This window comes from Schistocerca piceifrons, chromosome 7 (genome assembly GCF_021461385.2).
Source record: "Schistocerca piceifrons isolate TAMUIC-IGC-003096 chromosome 7, iqSchPice1.1, whole genome shotgun sequence".
Classification (NCBI taxonomy): Eukaryota; Metazoa; Arthropoda; class Insecta; order Orthoptera; family Acrididae; genus Schistocerca; species Schistocerca piceifrons.
In genome coordinates, this window is record NC_060144.1 from 404,140,279 (window position 1) to 404,161,896 (window position 21,618).

The following is a 21,618-nucleotide window of genomic DNA, read 5'->3' on the forward strand; positions in this document are numbered from 1 at the left end:
GAGATTCTGCATATTCATATGTTACGTGGGGACATTGACCCGGGCGACTTCCGACAAAGACGCTTCGTCGTATGAACGAGACAGTACTTCCACGAGGACAAGAGACTCGGACTGGATGTGTGTTGCTTTACTTGGCATATACTGCAACTTGTGATACACACCGATATCAGCGAAGATTTACTTTAATGAGATGTCTACCGAAAATTTGTTTGTGTACGTTAATCAACAACGACGCAGACGTTCTTTTAATTGTGCAGATTACTACTTCATACACACATTCATACAACATATATTGAAGAAAACTTGTCGTACATAGACAGTTATTTCACATCGTTGTAGGACAAGTAGTTTCTTCTGTGTTAAATTTGGCAGATCTGTCACGCTATAACCATTCTACGAAACTGAAAGAAAGCAAAACTGCATGCTCAGCAGTTGGTGGATGTGGGAAGCTGCTTTGTCAATATGGACATCTGCTGATGAATTGTGTGTCAAAAGCAGAAACAAGACGAAACTCAAAAAAAAAGGGGCATGTTCGTCTGACAGTGCTCTTATTTTATAATTATGTGAAGGAAGTGGTCTAGATGACGTTTTTTATTTAACTGTCGTAGCCGGTTTAGGCCGAGTTATACCAACTTCAGTTTGCTGCCATTGGCGTCAAATACTACACGCCGTTCCAATCAGCAGTCAGTGATTTACATCTGAAGGTGGTCTAATAAATACTTATTAAATCTCGGACGAGAGGATACGATTGGACGTGAATGTATGCATATAACCACACCTCATGACATGCACATGCGTGTGCGCCCGCCACGTGATCCACACCGGATGAGAGCGTAGTGCGAGCTGTGTCAGTGTGAGTGAAGCAGACAAAGGGGACGATGGTACTGACAGTGGAACAGCGGGAGTTCATTGTGTTACGTTGAGCGAGGACAAAGTCATGGAAACGGTGTGGACAGTTGTTTATTCAGAAATTTTATTGTGTCAAAATGCCAGCAAAGAGTGTCATGCAACGATTAGGCCGAAAATGATGTCAGACAGGATCTGTTTTCAAAAAGTCAAAAAATAATCCGAAACGTGCCCGCACACCAGTAACTGTGGCTGCAGTTCACCAGAAAATGCTTCAGTGTTCCACCATGTCACCCCTACGCCGGTCGTAAGACACCGCAATATCACACCGATCGTGCAGACAAATACTCCACCTGGACTTCTCATATGCATCCCTACCGAGTGTCTGTTGTTCATGCATTAAAACCAGCAGATGCTCCTCAGCGCCTCCAGTTTCGTGAATGGCTGTTCACTGACAGTACAATAAATGGCCTGGATACAGATATGTTTTTTACGTCTGACGAAGCCTGGTTTCACCTGAGTGGTTATGTCAAGTCACAGAATCAAAGGTTCTGGACAGCGGAGAAAACACTATTGCATGATCAGAAGGTTGGATTTTGGTGTGCAGTGTCTGGACGCCATAATATTGGTCACATCTTCTTTCATCAGACGCTGGCTTCTGCGCTTTATTGGCGACATTTTGAAACCATTTGTAGTGGCGGCATTAGCGGAGGAGGAAAAGACCTGCAATTACTTCCAGTAGGATGGAGCAACTGCCCATAGAGCCGGCCGAACCTTGGAGCACATATGGACTATCTTCACGCCTGACAGAGTTGTTTAACAGAGGTCAGTCTGGTCGCAGCTCTAGCTGGTCACTCAGGTCACCTGATCCGTCAGAGTGCGATTACTTTGTATGGCGAGCTCTCAAGTCGAAGGTGCATCGCAACAATCATCGTAGTCCTCAAGAACTGCAGCAGAACATTTTGGACGAGACTGCAGCAATTCCAGCAGTCCACCTTCGATCCGCCTCCAGCAACTTGCTGACTAGGGCCCAGAAATACCAAGAGATGAACGGTGGTAACTCTCAACATCTGTTATAGTTAGTATAGTACTCTATTTAATTTCCTCTGCAGTGTTTCCTTGTACCCCGGAACTCTGTTCTCTGGACAACTTTCATTTGCGCCACCCTGTATTATAAAAGCGAATGTAACTCTGTTACCTTTTCAAGCCTAAACCGCTGAACAGTTTTCGACGAAACATTGTACGGAGGTAGCTTGAACCTTGAGGAAGAACATGGCTACTGTAGAAAGGAAAATATCTCCCCTTAAGAGGATAAAGTACGGAGTGGAATCTTTTTCTACGTCCGTGAACATAATGTTAAGAAATTATTAAATTTATTTTATAATGTATACATTGTATAATGTATACATTGTATAATGTATAGCTACTTCAATAGCACGATGCTCAGATGAAGCTGCTGCTAACATCCCACCGCATGCACCACTCGGCAGCGACGTGGTGTAAGTGGGGCGGGGCGGCTGGATGGTGGGAGGGAAGGGGGGGGGGGGGCGAGGGGAGACCTTAAGCTGTGGGTACCCGAACAGGCAAACTCGTTCATATGGTTCAAATGGCTCTGAGCACTATAGGACTTCACATCTGTGGTCATCAGTCCCCTAGAACTTACAACTACTTAAACCTAACTAACCAAGGACATCACGCACATCCATGCCCGAGGCAGGATTCGAACCTGCGACCGTAGCGGTGGCGCGGTTCCAGACTGAAGCGCCTAGAATCGCATGGCCACACCGGCCGGCGTCGGCAAACTCGTGAGGGCAGCCATTGTTACTGCACATGTAATAGCTTATTTGCTCACCGTCACTCATCTTGAAAAGCTACTGATATGCAAACGCAGCCACAGATAACAACTAGTTTAGCATAAACTGATTATGACAGTTTAGTAATAAACGCCGTCTAGACTGTTTCTTTCTCGTAAGATGAAAAGTAATATATGATCAGTTTTAGTGATCAATTCATATTATAAAAATGGATGTGTGTGTGTGTGTGTGTGTGTGTGTGTGTGTGTCTGTGTGTTCCACATCATCTCCTAACCACTACAGTGATTTCAACCAAACCTCAAACCTGGTACACAAATCCTTTACAGTCAGGCATCACTCAGTGAGTGTGTGTGTGTCTGTGTGTGTGTGTGTGTGTGTGTGTGTGTGTGTGTGTGTTCCACATCGTCTCCTAACCCCTGTAGTGGTTTCAACCAAACCTGGTACACAAATCCTTTATAGTCAGGCATCACTCACAGTGGGGATAAGAACCGCCTACCTAATATAGGCCAGGAGATATAACTTCATAAACAATGACATGAGCGAAAAACTACCGTATCATACATGACGTTTCTGTATTATTTCTGTGCTATTAACTGTATTCGCATTGAATTTTGGAGACAGTATCCACATATGCTACTAAATGTACCTACAAAAGTATATCGTGCTAACACACGTAGTTCATGATTTATGACGTCATAACCACTGAAGTTCGTGGAAAACTGCTCCATTGTGTCGGACATTTAACTTTATTACTTCTTTCCTACTGATTCTATTCTCAACACGTTTTGCATACAGTATCCATATATGCCACTGAACGCACCTACAAAATTATTTCATGATACCATACATAGCTCAGGAGACATGACGTCATAAACACTGAACCTCGTGACAAATTACCGCATCGTGCATGAAGGTTCCATAGATTTATTCTTTACCGCTAAGGCACTCGTACAGTCGAGTCAAACTGAGGAAATACCTGACACCTGGCAGCACATTTGACAGCTTTCAACTGCGAAGCGCAAATGGCTGTAGGCAAAGACGGTAGCCGTCTATAGAGGTATGAAGAGGCCTTGTCATAGAGACGTTTACAAAATCGTGTTGCAGAGACGCGAAGCAGCTGCGCTCAGCATAAAGAAACTGTCTGGGATAATGTTTCTTAATTTGCCACCTCTCCATGATTTTTAATACACCGACGGAAAAAAATTGCATCAGCAAGAAGCAGTTAAGCGACGTTAACGAAAGTTGGTAGGCGTGTTTTACACCTGAAAGATGACGTCTATTCAGATTTCGCGCCAGCCGCATAAGAATGGCGCTACTATCACCACTATGAGGGCGAAAACCGTGTTTGCTTTAAATTCACGCTGTAACGGTCGTGAGCGTTAGATAACTTTGAGATTCGACATGGTTTGTTGATGTTAGTCAAGAATGCCTTTAACGTGATATCTCACGAGTCTGAACGAGGTCGTGTAACAGGGCGATGAGAAGCTGGATGTTTCTTCTGTCATACTGCAGAAAGACGTGGCAGGAAAGTAGCAACCGTACATGATTGCTGGCGGTAGTGATCGCGAGAATGTACGGTCGCAAAAAGACCGGGCTCTGGAGGCCAAGTGGCCCTACCTCGCTTTCTCTAGTTTCGCTCTTCTCTCTTCCTTACATAATTTATTTCTTCCTGTAATCTGTATTGTTCGTCCTAGGTACCTGAAATTTTCTGTTCTGTATAGCGCCCCGTATTTTGTGTGTAGTGATTTGTGTTTTTGGGTGCTCATGAACTGTATTTTCTCGTATGATATCTGTAGTCCCCTCTTGGCTGCGATTTCGTGTAGTTCCTCTATGGCACTTGATTGTTTCTGTTTCTCGTACCCTTACGATGGCTAAATCGTCTGCGAACGCTAGGCATTTGACTCCTGCTTTTCCATACAGGATTCATTTCTGTGTCTTTTCCCATTCCTTCACTATTTTGTCCAGTACTATGTTGAATAACAATGGCGAGAGGCCGTCGCCCTGCCTGACTACTGTTCTGATTTCGAATTTTCCTGAGAGCTCTCCACAGAACTTCACTTTAGATGTCGTGTTTGTTAGTGTTGACTGAATTATGTTTAGTGTCTTCCTATCTACTTTCAGGGTTTTAAAGTGGGTTTCTCTGTCTATTGAGTCGTACGCCTTCTTGAAGTCGACGAAGGTGATGATTATGTTCTGTTTGTGCTGCAGTATCATCTTAAGTTTCCATATCTTTTCAGCGCACGACCTATGGTTCCGAAACCCAGCCTGGTATTCTCCAATCAGTGGTCTGTTTGCTTCTCTAATCTATTTAGCAGTGCTTTCGAAAGTATCTTATATGTGACAGGTAACAGCGAGACGCCCCTGTAGTTGTTTGGGTCCGACTTATCCCCTTTCTTGTGTAGAGGGTGTAACATGGGTGTGCGCCATTCTTTCGGTATCTCCTCTGTTTCCCATATCAGTTTCATGATGTTGTGTATGTGTTCTTTGAGATCTCGTAGCTTCCAAATTCCGCGATGACTCCATCCTCTTCTAGTGCTCTATTGTTCTTGAGGCTCTTGAAGATTTCTCCTCTGTGTCCAGTTTGTCTGTAGGTGATCCTGCGTTTAGGAGTTTCTCAAAGTACTTCGCTAGGAGGTTACAGTTTTTCTTGGTAATGGTTTCTAGTTGTGCCGTCCGGTCTCCTAAAGCAGAGGTTCGATGCTTAGTATTTTATCATGTTTTCTCTGAACGCCCTGTAGAAATTCCTCGTGTTGTTCCTCGTAAAGTTTGCTTCTATCCCTTCTAGTTTCTGTTTGTCGTTTCGTTTTTCTTTATGGATAATTTTACTTTTCTGTTTTGTGTTTTGAGAAATTCTTGCCAGTTTTCTAGTATCTTGTTGCTATTGAACTTCTCCCATGTGTTGATTCGTCTTTCGATTGCTAGGTCGTATGTGTGGTACCACCAGCGGTGTTTCCCGGTTCTCGGTGCTACTGCTAATTTCATGGCTTTCCTGACAGCTGTTCCCAGTTTTGCGTTGTTCCTATCTTAATTTTCTCCAGTATTTTCTCTTGGTTGAGTGTTAGATATTCTGGGTCTGGTCTAAAGATCTTAGTTTTCCGTTGTTTCCCCTTAGGGACTACGCATGTCTTTGTCTGTAGCAGGTGGTGATCCGAGTCAAAGAAGCCCTTTCGTGTGTTGATGTTCTGGTTTTCCCCTCTGTGCTTCTCTTTGTATTATGAGGTGGTCGATCTGTAATTCTCTCTACCATTTGGGAGTTTCCATGTTGTTAATTTTTGTATGGGTTTCTTTAAGTTCGTTGACATGACTTTGAGATCATGGGTCTCGCAGAATTCTATCAGGTGTCTCCCGTTTAAGTTTGTGTCACGATGTGGTGTGTATCTTCCTGTAATGTGTCTGTATTTTTGTTCTTTTCCTAGTTTTGCGTTGAAGTCTCGTAGAATAATTTTAGTTCGGATTGTAGGTATTTTCTTGATTGTCTCCTCCATTACTGTCCAAAAGTCCTCAATGGCGTCCGGGTCCTTCCTGTTGTAGTCATTTGTTGGTTCGTGTGCGTTTATGATCGTGTATGCCCTGTTTGCCGATTTAATTGTCAGTGTGCTGATTCTTTCGTTAGGCGATGTTAAGTCCATTACTGCGTCTGTGATCGTCCTGTGTACTGCGAGTCCTGTGCCATAGAACCTGAGTTTCTTCCTGTGTACCGATGGTTTTCCCTCGTATATTCTGTAGTTCCCTGCGTTGAAATGGTCTTCATCTGGGAATCGTGTTTCTTGTAGTGCGCATATTTTCATCTTCTACATCTACATCTACATTGATACTCCGCAAGCCACCCAACGGTGTGTGGCGGAGGGCACTTTACGTGCCACTGTCATTACCTCCCTTTCCTGTTCCAGTCGCGTATGGTTCGCGGGAAGAACGACTGCCTGAAAGCCTCCGTGCGCGCTCTAATCTCTCTAATTTTACATTCGTGATCTCCTCGGGAGGTATAAGTAGGGGGAACCTGTCTAAAGTATCCATGAGCTGTTTCATCTTGCCCGTCTTCAGTAGTGTGTTCACATTGAGTGTTGCGATGTAGTGTTTCTGTTTTGTCTTGAGGGAGTTTGAGAAGCCCCTATTCTCCTCATGATGTCCGTGAGCCCCCGGAATCCGATGCTCGCGACTGTTCCAGTCTATTGACTGGGGCCCGGGGTAGTGGGATTTTCCTCGTTGTTACATCATGATGTTTAGTGGTTGGATTTGTGGCGTGTTGCCGAGTACAGCCTGATCAGGAGGTTGGTTGACGCCACCACTAACATGCGGTAAAGACACCTTTTGTAGCCGCCCATTGTGGGAATCGATGCTACTGATAGTTTCGGTCCGCCCCGAGTGTTTCATTTCCTCGGTACCACATATATCTAGGAGGCATACCAGTTCAGATATTTATGCTACCTACCAGTTTATAGTCATTTTCATTTTTCAGCCTTTTATGGGAGAAATGTGACATATTGACGTGGCACCGATCCCCCATTGGCGTGACTTTGTTACAAACTTCCAATGTCTGTGTATGTATGACCTGAACCTGCAATCATTTGGAGAAGAAGTTCGAGAGTTTTAACTGATAACGCAGCACATAGCGCTTACCACGTCGTGATATGCAACTTACATTTCAAAATTCCATCGGTGCACAAATTTTTGTTGCTCCCAACAGCAGTCTAGGACAACTGAGACATTTTCCGGAAGAAAGGCTGATAGGACAAAACGGGTATTAGCGTGTGTACTACTACTGAGTAAATCATTCTATAATACTAGACATTTTAACCTACGTTTTCAATGTGAAAAATAATATTTCTGATAAACATTATAGGCCCTTTTCCCACAAATCAGTGTCAGTGGGCTATGATGAGCAAACATATATATCATCAAATGTTACTTTAAATACTCAGAACACATGAAAAAAATGTTCAAATGTGAGTGAATTCCTGAGGGACCAAACAGCGGAGGTCATCGGTCCCTAGGCTTACACACTACTTAAACTAAGTTATGCAAAGAACAACACACACACCCATGCCCGAGGGATGACTCGAGACTAGCGGGAGGACACGAAAACATAACAATAATTTTATTCTTAATAATATACAACAATAGTACATAATATTAATATATATAATCAAGAAAGGTACAAAAATGAAATAACAAAAAGTAAACAATGAAATATGATTACACAAGTAAAACATCACTATTTTGTCTTGTGCTTCATACATTATGATGGACAGTTCTGGTATAATTTCTAGTTACTGAAGGACCCTTTATCTCTCTTCTTCTTCTTCTTCTTCTTCTTCTTCTTCTTCCTGCCCTGCATGGACGTCTGTTTTCTAAACAATGGCCCTGTGTGCTCCTTGAACGTCAAAATTTAGTTCCTTTGTACATTCACGTCATTTTCCTCTCATTTGGCCGGCCGCTGTGGCCGAGCGGTTCTACGTGCTTCAGTCCAAAACCGCGCTGCTGCTACGGTCGCAGGGTCGAACCTGCCTCGAGCATGAATGTGTGTGATGTCCTTAGGCTAGTTAGGTTTTAGTAGTTCTAAGTCTAGGGCACTGATGACCTCAGATGTTACGTCCCATAGTGCTGAGAGCCATTTGAACCATTTGAACCTCTCATTTGCGGATTCAGTTTGTATGAACTAATGTACGGAGAGTTGGTTCCTTGGAGACTCTGATTGATTAGACGCTTGGCCTTTGGATTATGGGGTTACTGTGCAGTCCGTTGGGCCAGTGATCTTGGAGCTGGTAAAATGCGTTAGACGTGCTAAGGCAGGAGAAGGCGATATTGAAGGTGTCTGGGTTTGTTTCCTGTTCCTGGGTCTTCCCTCCCGATGGTGGGCAGAATCAAGGGGCTGCAATGCCTAACATGTGGTTCTAGCAATCGTATTGTTGGTTCTTATTGTCAGCAGTAAATCTGACAGGGCAAAAATATTTAAATTTTTATAAATGATTGGTGACTCTTTGTGTGGAGAGCTATCGACTTTTGCGGAAGTAGTGTAGCTAAAGGAATCCTTTCCTGGCTAAACACCCGATTACAGGAGACTGTGAAAGGGGCTAGTGGTGCCGCAACTTGACGCTTCTTAGTTGGTTCCAGTCTTCAGCCGCTGTGACACACGCGTAGGATACCGAATCTGTTAGCCCCACTGAACCCACTGCCACGCATTTTACTGTTAATAGCAGAGTAATCACTAGAAGTAGATGTAGATATAGTTCTCATGTGGACCGGCCGCCTGCGTTCATCGGCTGCCGACATCGTCTTAGCCTTGCCTGCCGCCTCCTGCATCACCACGGGCCGCAGAGAATTAAGTTCCGTAACCTTGTTAGGGCCTCCGCCGCCGTAACTGTAATAATTTTGTTTTATTTTGCTTTTTTAAATATTATATTTTGTGTTTTAATTAATGTGAGTTTGAGAGTTTCGCGCTGTTGGGTTAACGTATTACAGGGCCTAGCACGGCCGTTGCCAACGTTGTCAGATTTCCTTAAATTTTATTATCTGGCGCTGGCCAGGTTTAAATTTTTGAAGAGCCGTGATTGTCTGTTTCCCATGGAAACCGAGATGAATGTCCCCTAAAGCATAATATTGTGTCATCAGCCTGTGACTTTGATGCGGTGCTTGTTCCGAAGAGTCGTAGGCCTGGTATGACAGCTTATCGGTACACGAACATCGTCCTGGTGTAACAAGAAATGTGATTCACTCAACCAGGCGACGAGTTTTCATTGATTCACAGTCCAATCCCGACTGTCCGCTGCCCACTGCAATCGTAAATGACGGTGTCTTTGCGTCAACGTGGGAACACACGGGCGCCGTCTGCTGCAAACCCGGTCTCCAGAAACCTGAGCTAAATGCACTGCTCTGAAGCACTTGTACCTGCATCAGCATCCTAATCCGTCACCTCTGCTCCGCTTGTATAAATTCCTTTAGTGATAGGCAGTGGAGGTAATGTTTTGGATCTTCATTATATTACACAGACGCAGACCCTTCTAGAGTGGCAAATGACAAAGATTAAACTGGTAGAACTTTCCTACATGATCAACTGGTAACAGCAGGAAAAGTACACTAGTGGCCATTAAAATTGCTACACCAACAAGAAATGCGGATGATTCATTGGACAAATATATTATACTAGAACTCACATGTGATTACATTTTCACCCAATTTGGATGCATAGATCCTGAGAAATCAGTACCCAGAACAACCACCTCTGGCCGTAATAACGGCCTTGATACGCCTGGGCATTGAGTCAAACAGAGCTTGGATGGCGTTTACAGGTACAGCTGCCCATGCAGGTTCAACACGATACCACAGTTCATCAAGTGTAGTGACTGGCGTATTGTGACGAGCCAGTTGCTCGGCCACCATTGACCACACGTTTTCAACTGGTGAGAGATCTGGAGAACGTACTGGCCAGGGCAGCAGTCGAACAGTTTCTGTATCCAGAAAGGCCCGTACAGGACCTACAACATGCAGTCGTGCATTATCCTGCTGAAATGTAGAGTTTGGCAGGGATCGAATGAAGGGTAGAGCCACAGGTCGTAACACATCTGAAATGTAACGTCCACTGTTCAAAGTGCCGTCAATGCGAACAAGAGGTGACCGAGACGTGTAAGCAATGACACCCCATACCATTACGCCAGTATGGCGGTGACGAATACACGCTTCCAATGTGCGTTCACCGCGATGTCGCCAAACACGGATGTGTGCTGTAAACAGAACCTGGATTCATCCGAAAAAATTACGTTTTGCCATTCGTGCACCCAGGTTCGTCCTTGAGTACATCATCGCAGGCGCTCCTGTCTGTGATGCAGCGTCAGCGGTAACCGCAGCCATGGTCTCCGAGCTGATAGTCCATGCTGCTGCAAACGTCGTCGAACTGTTCGTGCAGATGGTTGTTGTCTTGCAAAAGTGCCCATCTGTTGACTCAGGAATCGAGACGTGGCTGCATGATCCGTTACAGCCATGCGGATAAGATGGCTATCATCTCGACTGCTAGTGATACGAGGCCGTTGGGATTCAGCACGGCGTTCCGTATTACCCTCCTGAACCCACCGATTCCATATTCTGCTAACAGTCATTGGATGTCGACTAACGCGAGCAGCAATGCCGCGATACGATAAACCGCAATCGCAATAGGCTACAATTCGACCTTTCTCAAAGTCGGAAACGTGATGGTACGCATTTCTCCTCCTTACACGAGGCATCACAACGTTTCACCAGGCAACGCCGGTCAGCTGCTGTTTGTGTATGAGAAATCGGTTGGAAACTTTCCTCATGTCAGAACGTTGTAGGTGTCGCCACCGGCGCCACCTTGTGTGAATGCTCTGAAAAGCTAATCATTTGCATATCACAGCATCTTCTTCCTGTCGGTTAAATTTCGCGTCTGTAGCACGCCATCTTCGTGGTGTAACAATTATAATGGCCAGTAGTGTAGAAGAACTGGAGCTCGAAGATCGGTGTATCTACATCCACACTTACATACATGCTCAGTAAGTCATTGAGCGGTGCGTGGAGGAGGGTGCCCTCTAACACTACTAGTCATTCACTTTCCTGTTCCGCTCGCAAACAGAGCGAGGAAAAACGACTATGTATATGCCTCTGTAGGAGCCCTAATCTCTTTAATCTTATATTCGTGGTCCTTACGCGAAGTGTACGTTGGCGGCAGTCAGCCTCAAATTGGGTTTCTCTAAATTTTCTCAAAAATGCTCCTCGAGGACGTCGTGTTCCCTCCAGTGATTCCCATCTCAGTTCCCGAAGCATCTTCGTAATACTTGCGTGTGTACGAACCTGCCGGTAACAAACTGAAGGTATCAGCCGGCTCCCAATTGCTACGTTATCTTTTTTTTTAACCTAGCACACAAAGTAACCCAGACTATCCACGACGCCCTCTTCCATCTACAGCGACTGGGGAAGGACGTGTCTTTCTGCTGGGTACTAGGACACGTAGGAATTCTGGGGAATGAAAGGGCTGATCGAGCAGCCAAGGAGGCGTGTCGTGACCGTCAGATCTTTTAGTGCGCTGTCCCCCTGCATGCCCTCACCTCGCTGTTGAGGTATAAAGTCCTGCGCCGCTGGGAACATGAGTGGGTAGAAGTGACCGACAAGCTCCGTGTCGTCGAGCCCACAACTCGGCCGTGGCGTACCTCTTTCCAGCCACGTAGACGAGACGAGGTCCTCCCCACTCGTCTTCGCATCGGCCACAGCTCTGTGACGCATGGCTTTTTACTCCGGCAAGAGGACCCTCCGATGTGTGGTGTCTGTGGCGTGCAGATCACGGTGCACCACATTTTGTTGGACCGCATTTTTTTTTTTTTTTTTTGCTGACCAGCTGACCGCAGCGGTTTTGCCCGCGGGTCTGCAGTCTATTTTATGCAATGATCAAACGAATGTGGTTCGCGTTTTAAACTTTTGTGAATTGTCCCACGTTTTTAACAATGTTTTGGCGAGATGTTTTTAATGTGTCAGCAGGGTGGCTGGCTCACCCACTTTTTTTTGCAAGTAGTTAGCCAGTCACATTTCCCTGTGCTGTTCTTTTAGCTCTTTTGTGGTTTGTTTTCCCTCTGATTTAATTTCTTGATTGGCTGTCTTGCCTCCTCCTTGGTTTTAGTGCGTGTAAGAGTGCCTGTGCGATAAGTCATTGTGTGGTCGTTTCGTGTGCATGCGTGTACGACAGTTTTCGTTCCTATCAACATTCGTTTGTTTTAATAAATGTCAAGGCGCTGATAACCTCGCCGTTGGGCGCCCATACGATCCCAAACCACACACACACTACCTTCAGCGGATCCCAAACACTCGAGCAGTACTCAACAACGGGCCACACTAGCATCCTATAGGCGATCTCCTTTAAAGATGAATCACACTTTCCTAAAAGTCTCTCAGTGAACAGAAGTCGACCATTCGCCCTCTCTACTAAAATCCTTCCAGCATCATGCCTAAATATTTAATCAAATTAGAGGTGATAGTGGAATAAGAGAAAATCAGTCATAGATAAGCTATTCAGCATCTCGCACAACATTTTGAATATGGCTTAGGCCCCCGCTTGCTGGCTTCCGCTACTGGTCACACCCATTCAAAAAAGCTTCCAAACCTCCTTTAAAAGGCGCACTGACAAATTTAGAAAAGTCACTTTACAAAAGTATTCTTCATTATAATCAAGAACTGCAAGTAAATGACAAGCTCTGAAAATAGTTTAAAATTGTTTCTTCAACAGTGTCATGTTCAAAGAATTATTGCAAAAGTATATGATCGTCGTGGAATAAAAAAAGATTGCATTAATTGAGTTAATCTTTCCTGAATTGTCGCTAATGCTACCTAATTAAGAAGAGTGTGTAACACCCTAATGAACCGCAAAACCCAATTAGGAAAGACCATCATGATGTAAAGTAGGGAAAAGTTATCCTGACAGGTACGACAACTTTGCCGATGATATAACACCAGAAAGTCTTGATAAACACCAACATTAAGCATTACAGAGCGTGTTTTGGTAGAAAGGAAGAAGAAAGAAAGGTCATCTTTAGTTATTTGCCAAACATCTAAGTAATAATTGCAAATTAATACCATGAATGTTAAGTCCAAAGAAATGTCGGTCAGAGATAACTTTTATGTGGAAGAGAGTTGTAAACGCAACGAAGAAATTCAATGCGTCTACAATACTCATTCACGGAAAAAGCATGTCGCCTGCTAGCTATCGTGCTATCAAGTCATACGAGAGCAGCTCTTGCCATAGTTGAGCGAACGGAGCGCGATGAGATTGTTTTACTTTCAAGAGCCATTGTTGCGTGACGTAGACGCACGGATTTTGTGAACTGATATACAGACTAGAGACTTGAACCGAGATAGTATACTGACTGTGTATACCGAGTTGTTGGACTTTATTAACGGAAGTAGGCAATATTGAACTCAATATTCATATAAGTGAACTTACAGAAAGGAATTGACAAAGTTTCGAAAGAGTATAATACACATTTAGTCTCGAGTAGGAGACACTGTCGTAATTGTCACGATACTTGAAACTAACAGAACTGCCCGTGCTAATTAACCGTGTGTGCGTGTGGCGTGATGTTCATAAAGTATTTAGCGAAAAGGAACAATAAAATTGTTCATCAAAAGTGGAAATTCAACGTGTTGCCTCCATCATTCTATGAAAATTTGGTAATTGCTCATAAAAAGTTAATGAACAGTGACTATTTAACTTGGAAGTAAATTCGTGGACTGTTAGTTGTGACAAGGAAGGTGTGGACATACATAATATTACGACGCAAGATAATTAAGACATTGTTAAAGAGTATCTGTGGATCTCGCGTCATATAGAGTGAACAATTTTACTTAGCAACGAACAAACAACGACCAATACGATTTGCAATTGAACTTTTTCCTCGCTTTTGGTGATGTGGACGATGCGCATGAGGAAAGATTCATCAATTCCTGCACTAAAGTGTTAACCGGGCACATAATAATTCAACTTCAAACCATAAGAGACAAACAGAGTGCGCAGTTCGCATTAATGAGGCAAGTGTGCGGACTCGCAATCAAAGTTTAATCACTACGCGAGGAACGATTTCTTAAGAGTTTTTTCAGATCTTGTCTCTCGTTAACCGACGGAGATATCCGTCATCGCGCATCGCGTCTCGAGTCCACCGACCGAGCGGTAGCAGTAACAGCTCCACGGCGTCGACAACACCAGCACCCGGCGGAGAGGGGACGTCACAAGTGGGAAAGTTCTGTGTTGGATACTAGATTTTTATAATGATGTGCAGGCAGCAGCCCGTGCACAATTAAAGCAAAGAAAATTATTACCTTACTATAAAGTCTTCATCAAGTCAGTCGAAAATTCTTCCTCTCTCGCAGTAAAGATATCAAAAATCATATCTTAAAATCATCAATAAAGATAAATTTTCACCATTCTTGCAATGCCGCTTTCAAGGCCGTGCCTCAGTTCACAGTGTGCACTGACTATCTCTGCGACTACCGTCCGTAAGGAGCGGCCGACGCAGAGATGTTATTGTGGAAGGGCAGAGTCGCAGATGACACTGCACGCTGATGGTTCAAATGGCTCTAAGCACTATGGGACTTAAGAGCTGAGGGCATCAGTCCCCTAGACTTAGAACTACTTAAACCTAACTAACCTAAGGACATCAGACACATCCATGCCCGAGGCAGGATTCGAACCTGCAACCGTAGCAGCAGCGCGGTTGCGGACTGAAGCGCCTAGAACCACTCGGGCACAGCGGCCAGCTTTGCACGCTGAGAAACAAAATTAAGCGCGACTGCCGTCTGCGTATCCAAGTTCTATGGGGCTCTGATAGTGAAAAGATACCAACACGCCTTCCAGAAGTAATTCATCGTTGAGAAAAATGTGTCACATTGAGGGTGCAATTTGCAGAGAAGGACTAACACCACCACGAAGTTCCAAGCTCGCAGCTCGATTTTTTTGAGATGGTAATTAGAACCCATTAATAGGATGACATCAGTTATCAATCAGGCTTTGTTTCTCTCGGACACTGGATCGCATGTTCTTTGGCAATTAGGGTTGTTAAGCACACAGTCTCCCCGCAGCGTTAACACAAAAGCCACGAGGCTGTCCGCGTGCTGCGACAGATATCTGCACCACGGCGATAGTTGCTCGCTAACCTCGTGGCAAAGGCGCAGACAACCAGGCCAGACTAATGACGGCCAATTAAGCTGTCCATGAATGATGTAACGGGGAGACACGAGCTTCTGTCTGGCGGAAGCCGGCCGCAGCTGGGTCGCTCCCTCATTGACAGCTCACCCAGATTCTTCGTCAATTAGTCGGAGCCAAGCATTCTAGTACATCAGCGACAAGGATGGCTCAGTCTTTCCAGTTCGTTTGACGTCTTTAACCCTTTCAGACGCGAATTTTTTCTGCAGTAAGGAAACTTTTATTTCATGCTGTAATGCTCTTAGATGATTTTTTAATGATTTTAGCTGCAGGATCTGTACAGAAATATGTACCCGTTTTCAAAACATACTTTGCGCACTTGGCTTCGTTTTATGGACTAAAATAAATAATTTTGAAATATTCACTGTTGTAATAAATAAACTGGTCACTCAATAATTACCATGCAATATAACAAACAATAATAATAATAATAATATTCATGTGCACATTGGAATATAACTAACCAACCACTTCCATATTTTAGCGTACTGTTACATCGACTTGATGTTTTTGTAGTGAAGCCCAACAGTTCGCACCACTTGTATGATAAAAAGATTGAAGATTTACAAATGTGTATAGTTGTAGATATGGACAAATATGACTATATCTTATTGGCTTTTATTTTTTTAAAGGCGGGTATTATTCATGACAGATTTACATTTACAACATTTCCTTCACTCTCTAACATGAAAGCATTTGGTCCAGTTCGGTTGTTCGTACCAATAGGATCAACAATAAACAAAAATGTGCTAATTATTCTGCTACTAGTACAAGTTGAATTTTAAATTATGATCAAGTACCACAGTAATTGGTAGGTAATTTCGAGACATGGGTACGTTAGAGGGGCGTTCAATATGGTTCAAATGGCTCTGAGCACTATGGGACTTAACTTCTGAGGTCATCAGTCCCCTAGAACTTAGAACTACTTAAACCTAACTAACCTAAGGACATCATACATCCATGCCCGAGGCAGGATTCGAACTTCCGAGCGTAGCGGTCGCGCGGTCCAAACTGTAGCGCCTAGAACCACTCGGCCACCCCGACCGGCGGCGTTCAATAAATGCAACACTTTTTTCTTGGCCAACTTCGGTTGAAAAAAATGTGGAATTTGTTGTGGGACATCGTGGAATATTCCCGCTTGAGCCCCTATCGTCTCTTGTGGTTCCGATAGGTGGCGGCACTATACATAGCCCTCAAAATGGCGTCTGTAACGGAGGTGCCTTCCAAGCAGAGAACTGACGTTGAGCTTCTTTGGCGGAAAACCAAAGCTTCCCAGATATTCATAGGCTCTTACAGAATGTCCACGGAGACCTGGCAGACAATAAAAGCACCGTGAGTCTCTGGGCGAGGCCTATGTCATCATCGCAACAAGATCGCGCAATCCTGTCCGGTGTCCCGCGTGCCGGACGGTCGCACACGGCTGTGACTCCTGCAATGTTGGAACGTGCGGACACTCTTATTTGAGATGATCGACGGATCACAATCAAAACACTTCACTGCACAACCAGACGTCCCTGTTGGTAGTGTCGACACAGCTTTCCACCATTTGTGGTACTCAAAGGTGTGTGGCCGCTGGGTTCCTCGTTACGTAACAGATAACCATAAAGAGCAACGAAGGACCATCTGTACGGAATTGCTTGCACATTACGAGGCTGATCGTGACGTTTTTTTGCCGAACATTGACACGGGAGATGAAACATGGATTCATCACTTGGAACCAGAAACAAAACGGTAATCCATGAATGGGCGCCACACCACCTCTCCTCCGAAGAAAAAGTTCAAAGCCGTACCCTAAGCTAATAGAGATATGATCACTGCCTTCTGGGACTCTGAATGGGTTATTCCGTTTGATGTGTTCCCTAATGGTGCTACGATCAACTCAGCGGTTTATAGTGCTACCCTCAAGAACCTGAAGAAATTACTTGAGCATGTTCGTCGTCACAAAAATGAAAATGAACTTCTCCTTCTCCATGGCAACGCAAGGTCTCGCACAAGTCTGCGCACCCGAGAGGGCCTCACAAAAATCTGTCGGACAGTTCTTCCTCATTCGCTCTACAGCCACCTTACAGCCGTGATCTCGTGACTGGGTTACCGTTGCGGCAAGACATAGGCTCCGACATCGGCTAGTAGGGTGGTACCAAGAGGGCAGACTAGCCCTCACAGTAATGTGACGTATGGCCGTCACATTGGATGGAGACTATGCTGAAAAGTAGGATTTTGTAGCCAAAAAGATGGAGAAAAATTTAGTGTATTGCAATCCTGAATAAAAGCAATCTGCTTTGAGAAAAAAAAATGTGTTGCGTTAATTTTTGAACACTCCTCGTAATTTGGTGATACACAAATGCAGAATATTATTTTCAGTCTTGGTCACACTTTATTATTTCTTATTTTGATAACACGTTTCGGTTATCGGCCATCATCGGATCCGATATAAGCCAAACGTATAAACGTGAGATTTAAAATTCTTTGCACATATTACAAATATATTTTGGTAAATAACCACTGGATGCATATTATTTCTATGCATAAAAAATTGAAAAGTACTCGCAGTAATAGCATACAAATACGGTAAAATATATGTGTAACACATACTAAGTACTTTAAAATATAAATACCATGTATACCGTCAAATGATACACACCCGTGCGAGGTGTACGTGCATACTGGCGGCGAAGCAGCCACCGGTAAGAAGGTAAATTATTCAGCTGCCGTTACGTGATGCTCATAGCACAATAACAGAGCACTGTTTTAACATACGACGGATAAGAGAAAACGTCAATTAAATGTGAATTAAATTACAAATATGCTTCCATTTTTGTTATTCGTTTAAGTAACCACGAAGACGACAAATCCTTGTGGATTTATACAACATGTGCACCTATATAGCTCTCTTGATATTTTAACGAACTTAGAATTTAATTTGTTGTACATCTGTGCGGAGCCAACAAAATAGCCGAAATGCATTATCAAAATAAGAAATAAAAAAGTGTGGCCAAGACTGAAAAAAATTGAGTGTTTGTGCGTAATATATGAAAATTCCCTGTCTGCTATTTTGAACATCATGATAATGTAGTTGTAACATGATTAGCAGAGTGAATGATACATACAGTTCCAAGTATTAACTTTGTCTTTTGTAAGATGTAATTTATCACAAACATTTACTGTGAAATAAATTCCAGTTCAAATCATGTCAGTTGTACTTTTAAGATTAATATAAATCAGAATTAACCACTGGGTGTTTATAGATGTGCTGAAGGCGTGATGTTTCTCTAGAGTTCGGAAAGCTGTGGTTTTTTCTGTAAGGAAATGTGGCGCTGTAGCTTCTATTGAGGTGACTACCTTGTCGAACAGAAATATTTTTTTAAAAAAAATCATTAGAATTAGCCTTCAGGTCGAAACCCTGGTCAAAGCTGCGTTTAGAATTATACGGAAGTTAGTCCTATTGGATTTCTTTGTTCGCGTTTCGTTTAGAGAACTCACATTGTCTGCCTAATGTAATTCTTGTATCTAAGGACTGCAGATGTGCAGTATGCGCAGAAAAAGTCAGTAAGGAGATGCTGTCCTCCTCTGATATCTTTGTTTTATGTTTAGACTGAAGTCCGATGCATGGGAGTTCATAATCAAGACAATTAGCCATGCGGGTCGAATGGAACTGATGAAAAACTGAAACCATTGCACTAATATTTCGCCGGTGATCCACCTCACTGTTCTGAAAATAATCAGAGGTGGTATTTATCTCTCATATGGAAACACACACATCCAAGAAGAGAATGAGTTTCTCCTCGTTATGTCTAAGTTCCTTATTGCATGAGGATTGTCCCTTGGTGTTTAGTTTCATTAGAGGCTGTTTAATAATATTCTTATTGCCTATTGGAGCTCTATATGTAGCAACAGTCACGGTTACCCCAAGAGTCAACCTGTATCTCCTCCTGAAACAAGCCCTCCGCCGTTTACTAGCAATGTCATCTTCGGAATTTAGAAATTTTTCTTACCGAGGTAACTGTCAATTCAATTCCTATTTCAAATATCCTTAAAGCAAAATTAAAGAGCTGAATCCGCATATTTGATGTCACTGTAAGTTGTTTTACTAACGTATTCAAATTTACTAATGCTGCCTGGGTTGAATGTCACGAAAGGGTGTCTTTTGTTGAAATACATGGGACACCCACCTTTTTTGCAGCTGAATCAACTGTAATGTTTCACTGCTTCTCTTAATTCACTTCTTTGACATTTTTGATATTTTTTTGTTTTATTTTGGCGTACTCTGACCTAAAATTTTAAAGTATGTGATTTCGTGATATGCGGAATGAATTAAAATTTACATGAACATGAAGCAAATTGTATTGGGTGATCCAGCTGCCGCTACTGCATGGTTTTATACGAACTGCTACGTCAAATACGCTTGCTACACCCATGCTATCAGTTCTACAGAGAAAATGAACGGGACCCTTCTGTAGGAAATTTAACGTAGTTAAATTCTGTATTGGGATACGTTTTGCTAGAGGCCGTAGTTTTGGAATTATTCAAGAAAATCATACAAAAGGGACATCCAGACATGTTTTCCTTGAATAATTCGAAAAAACGTGGCCTTCAGCGAAAACGTATACCAGTAAAAAATTTAATTACACTAAATTTCCCACAGAAAGGTCAAGTTGATTTTCTTTCTGTAGGACTAGTAGTTTGCGCGCAGCGAGCGAAAGAATATGAAGATCTTGCGCATGGTTTCTGTAGCCATTGCGGGTTGCATAAAACGATACGTAGGGGCAATTGCATCAGCCTATCTGTTTTGCTCATTACACTGTATTCATAAACTAAAATGAAAGTGAGCTATAGCGCAAAACAGTGGGTCGTGCATGAACTTCACCTATGCTGAAGTTAATCCAATCTTCACTTGAGTCTGTTGTCGGGTACAAATGAACTCGACTCGCTGAAGAAGGAAAGTGAGTACACAAATTCGTAAGTATAACCGCAGGTTCGTGACATTCCCGCTACATATGTACCCGTTTAGAAGGAAATTTCCGCCTTTAAACTGTACATTACTATTCATTTGTTTCACACATCATGATAGCCGTCCTCAAGAGCAAGATGAAATGCCACAAAATGTCTGTTCTGCCTAAAAGACAGAAGCTAGTTATATACCATCATAACGATTGGTAGGTCAGCAGTGAGTATTGCTCTGTTTATACATACGAGTACGTTTACACACACAAAACGTTTTCCATGTCTGACGTACATTTATTTTAATATCTATTGACAGAACGTCTAATAAAACGTAGACATATATACTTTCGAGAAGTCACCGAGCGTGTAACGACAGTACCAGAAAACATGACATGAGGATGAAGTGCTATCTCTGAAAGGTAATTAATTACTAACATAAATCACAGAAATCAATGATAAATAGACAACTCGTTGTTAGCTTGTAAACGCGAGATGCCATAACCAAATTAATACAGAAATAGCAGGTCTTTTTGTCGCAGGGATGTAACAGTGATGTTACGCTGTCTCCAGTTTTCGTTTGATGCAGCACAAATGTTTTCTCATGGTGGTGGTGGAATAAACAATAATACATCCACTTCGTTTGTACTGGATGAAATTTGTATGTTTTCCCATCTGAAATGTGGACTATAGCGTGAACACTATTCCAGATATCACTCCTCCTCTAATGCGGCACATTTGCATTTGTGCACTTTGCATCAGTTAATTCTCGTCTTTACACCCTCCACAATCGTAGAAAACACAGCTTCGTTAAAGGTCATCCGACAGCGACAATCGGTCATTTTGTCTTATTAGTGCCGCTTTACAGCAGCAAGATCGTGTACTCATCTTCCGTACTAACAATAAGTCACGATTAGCCTTACACTCCTGCACGCTCCGGAAAGATAGAACGAGTCGACGAGTATGAAGCGACCGCAGCGCCACACTTCTCAGACTCGTCATACTCGCGCAACTGCAGCGGAAACGAAGGAAGACCGTTAGCACTGAAGTCACAGCAGCGCCTTGATTTGTGAAGCACGCGTCCCGCAGCTTTAGACTTGCATTCCATCCGTTTCTGATCTCCAGTGTGTTGTCCCTGCAAAGGTGTGGTCGCACTAAGCTTAATAAACAAATATCAAGAAACTGTCTGGGCGCGAAAATCCTCCCCTTACCTCAAAGGATGTCCATAAATTGTCTTTGCTACTTTGTACTTTGTCCGGGCTACAATAACTGAGTGGTCAGCACGGCTGACTGGTCTTTGGGGGACTCAGGCCAGAATCTTAGTTCAGC